The sequence below is a fragment of the Temnothorax curvispinosus genome, unplaced genomic scaffold (assembly GCF_003070985.1).
Source record: "Temnothorax curvispinosus isolate PA1 unplaced genomic scaffold, ASM307098v1 QBEX01014078.1, whole genome shotgun sequence".
NCBI lineage: Eukaryota > Metazoa > Arthropoda > Insecta > Hymenoptera > Formicidae > Temnothorax > Temnothorax curvispinosus.
The window spans coordinates 247801-252649 of NW_020223858.1; positions in this window are offsets into that span (position 1 = coordinate 247801).

Sequence of the window (4849 nt, forward strand, 5' to 3'; positions counted from 1 at the left end):
TTGGGGATGGATGGCAGTAAGGGTTACGAGCATCACTCATCAGTAGCGGCCATATTGCCACCCCGGCACCCCCCCGCGGCAACCCCCTCACGCGCGCGAGGAGAGCGCGAGCCCTGATAATTCCCCAACCCCCCTGGCACTCTATCTCCCTCGCGTTCCCTCTTTTCACCCTTCTTCCACCCTCTGTATCCCTCGGCTCTTCCTCTTCGCGCTCACGCTCGCGCTCGTTTGCTCGCTCGCCACCCGCTCTCTCGCCCCCTTCCACCCTTGTGTCTTAGTCTTACTGGTTTCTTCTCCTTTTCTCCCTTCTTCTTCCAACGGCGCTTCTTCTTCTTATTTGAACCCCCGGCGCGCGGTGCCCGGGCTGCTTAATGAGAACCTCCACCTCTTCGTGCCACCACCACTACCACTACCACCACTTCCACCGCCGCCGCTGCCGCCGCTCACTCTTGGCCATCCCCCGGCACCCCTCGCCAAGCCTGCTCGTTCTCCACCGTCCTCTCCTTCCAACCGGCAACGTGGGGTTCAGCCGACTCGCGCCGACGAACTACGACCCCTACACGCGGCCGGCTCGCCACACACGCGAGACATTTTAGACTTTTAATATTGATTACACCGCAGAGATGAAGGTTCCTCCTTAGCAACTACGGGCATCCTTCGTACGTGTGCTTTTGAGAGGGACGACTTGAAGAAATCATCTTGTCGGGAGACCATCGGTATTGTCCTTTGTCGATAAATTATATCTATCGTCACAAGAGAAAGGATATCCTCCGTTGCGAATAAAGAGTAACTGGAAATAGTCTTCAAAGGCGCATTTTTATATATTCGGAGAACTGAATATCTCAAATTTGTGAGACATAATTAGAATATTCGAATATTATTTTTTACCATTTAATTTCACTATTGTGGCTTATTTGAATATTTGAATATTACTGTTTTAGTCCTGTTTTCTTTTGCAAGTAGAACAGCGAGATATTTGTATTTATTATCAGCAACGCCCGCCGGGCATATTTTTGTATACAACTTGTACAAAATAATAAAAACAAAACTAAGATTTATGAGCTTGCGCTGCGGTAAATGAAAATAATTTTTGTTACTTATAAAAGTAGAGATATGCGGTGTTGGATATAGTCGAAACTTGCTCGAACTTCGGGACGCGAATGTATGTGCCGAGATAGTTCGAGTCTGTAATTAACCCTTACCAACTTAGCGGTGCCATGTGGAATCATATAGTGTCCTATTCATTCGGGGTAAATTTGTGAAACGACGCTATTTACACCAAACACATATCAACAAACAAGCTTCGACTTGAAACCGAAACCTCGATCATTCGATAACTGTCTTAAAATTTACTTTCGCCAACTTTCGTAAACTTGATTAATATATATTTGTACCTACGAAGTATTTAAGAACTCCAGCTTTAATGACATGTTTATTAATAAATTTTGTAATCTTATATCTTTTTTTTTTTTTAAGAGAGCTGTCATTAAAATTAATGACGATGATTGCGGGATATCTTACATGTTAACGTGTTTCGTTACATTATCGTTACATCAAACTTTTTAACCGAATACCGTACAGAGAAATATTACGCGTGAAAACTTGGAAACTGCCAAGCACGATAAATGCAATTAAGCATTACAATGGCGACGATCTTTGACATCGGATCACATTATAAAGCGCAACGCGACCTCATTGCCAAGCGCTGTGTGCAGGGTGACGCATATTTAAAATGGACACGATCGTTGACTTTCGACCTCCGTGATCAATACCGGTTCTCTTGTACATTAAATTTAGTCTACGAGGGGGAGTTATTACCGTTTCGTGTGTAGTTAACCAAATCGGAGTTCCAATCTGATTCGTATGTCCTGGCCATTGATTACATCCAGACGAATTAGGTCACATGTAAATGAAAGCCGTAAATCTGTCCCCGCCTCTTCCCGATTCTTTTTCGGATTGTTCGGCACACTCACCGAAATTAAAATGTCCCGCGATAGGAACGGGTTGTGCGTGAAACTAATGAGTCGAAAACACACGTGCGCATTCCATGTGCACACAAAGAAATGTCACACATATAAAAATTATTAATATTTCGAACAGTAACAAAAAACGTGTTTAATTTGATAAAATATATTTAATATCGAATAAAGATATGAAATATATCCCACAAATTAATTATAAGGAAACAGATTAATAATATATTGGAACGATGACATAGAATAGTGAAAGTGAATATAAAAACTGACAAAGAATCGGAAACTTTTCTACTTAAAAAATTAGTCTTATACCCTATAATTTCTGACATGCCGCGTAATGTCGCGATAGTTTGCACAGTGTCCGCGATTATATCAATGTAAATGCAAATGCACCGGTTGTTTAGCAATGTTTTACGATTCTAGGTTTAGGCAAAACAAATGATCCTTTTGAATTCTCGTTTTTTAATCTTAAGACATTAATTACAGTGCATAGAGAGATATATGAATAGTAATAATATATGTTTCATATATCTTTGAGTGCGCTTGATGGTTAAAGTCAATGCGGTACCAGCGCGAGCACGTGATCTTATTTCTCTTATAAATTATCCAAATTATGGAATGTATAACTACAGATCTAAAATTCATCTTTAACTACTTAGCGCGATCACACGATGAATAATAAATGTTATCGCGATCGTTCTTTTTAGAAATTGCAACAGGTGGCGACATGTATTCCCAACTCTCAAACAACCTTAAAACGTTGTACTATTATAAGATTATAACATTATCTAATATTATCGCGCGTGCACATGCGTATAAAATCTGAGCTATATATAATTTACTCCCATTCATATCATCTTTGAAATAAATACATTCAGACAAATTCTACAAGATCACTTATCGATTGCGATCAAACTTAAACCAACTACCATCAACTACGCGATAAGAGTGGATATCATAACTACTTAAAGTCACCATCGAGTTACTTTATCCATACTTTTAATAAGCAGATTTCAGGGTTATCCTATTGACATACAAAATCTATTCTTCTTAGAATAAGAGCAGAAACTTTTATGAAATAACAGTAAAAAATTTACGTTTGGGAGGATTGCCCGATCGCACCTCGCCGTCCTCTTTGCTGTGCTCTACAGAGCTGACAATGATTCACGAAAGTCTCCTTAAAGTCGAAGGTCCCGAATTAGAACTTGGATGGCCAATGTGATATATGGCCAACTAGGATTGTGCCGTGAGCAAAGAAATTTTATTGGAAAAGAACAGTCTATTGAAAAAGAATAGTCTTGTGTCGTATAAAAAAGAAAAAAAATCTTTTATAGAAATTCTAGAAACAAGGATAATAAAAGAACATAGAAATACTCTTTGATATCGACTTTGAATTCGACAAGATATTATTTAATTTCAGGTCAGTAAGTACGCATAAAAAATGATGTAGATCTAAATTAGTCTAAATGATGTAGATCGAAAAAATGCAAATTAAAGAAGGGTATAAATAGATATTTGATAATTTCTACAATTCAACCGCATAACTTGCACAAACTTATGTAACTGACTATCTACATTCTACAATAATTGCAAACTCACTTCAATGCCGTGTATTGAGCAATCCTTGTCTAGACATAAATAGCTAAAAATAACAATAATGAATTTTACTCGACCCAACTGGCCACATTTATTAATTATAATCGTAACGATTATAATTAATAAATGTGGCCATTAATTATAATTGTAACGATTATAATTAATAAATGTGGCCAGTTGGGTTGAGTAAAAATAATTATTGTTAATTATTTACTGGCGAAACAAAGTTTCTGATTCAGCTAGAAAATAGCTGAAGATATTAATATTGCCATTGCCCAATAATGTATAATATAATTTACTTTAATATTAATTAATGTTTGTGTTGTGATTCAAGCCTATATTATTTTCCGCGTATCTCAATTAGAAACATAATTGAAAGAATTTCTTGCTCAAAACTACTCATCGCTAATAGGTCCACCTGGAGTCCCGACTGCGGCGTTTACGTATTTCCGTACGCTCTTACGATAATAGGATTTATATTCCTACCTGCCACGCGATGGGATTCGCGGTGTAACGCGGATTAATCGGCGCGGGCTGGATCGCGGCGAGGCCCTCTCTCTATCCGCCACCGTCCGGACGTCGTGCCGATCGAAACGATCCACTAAACCGATCGCGCTCCTGCCGCGCGTCAACCACCCTCTTTTGCACCGCGGACGACCGCCGTCGTCCCGACTCCGCCGCGTCTCATCTCTGTCGTCGCAGTCACGTCTTCCGTGGATGAACGAGGAAGAAGGACCGTGAATTTACAAGAGAAAGGAAGAATGAGCTTAAAAGATGGAAAGAAGGGGTCGGGGGACGAACGAGAGGATAGCGGTCGGGAGTGGCGAGAGACGCGGGGTGTCGGCGAGGGGATGGTGGAAGTGCGCGCGGGGAGGCTCCGTGAAGGAACAGGAGGTGGTGAGGGGTGTACGGCCGGTGGGTCGTTATTTTTGTGCCTGCTTCGTCTTTAATTTCTCCCCACCTTTTGCGCGCCGCGGCGCTGACGCCGCGCCGCTCTACTCCGCACCACGCCGCTCCGCGCCATACCGCGCCACGCCGCGCCGCGACGCCGGGCAGAGGAGCCGTGGCGCGCTGGTTGGTGTGCGGTTGTCTTAGTTCGTATGCATATCTCAGTGCCTCACATATTGATTCAGGGCGTCATTACGCGTCTTAGCTCGGCCCACTCCCACCACTGCTTAAACCACCCTCCGCCACCCTCTACCAGTTCTCGCCCCGTCCCCTCACGGACCCCCCCCCTCGGTCCCCTTGCCCTCGGTCCTCCTCCACCTTCTTCACCT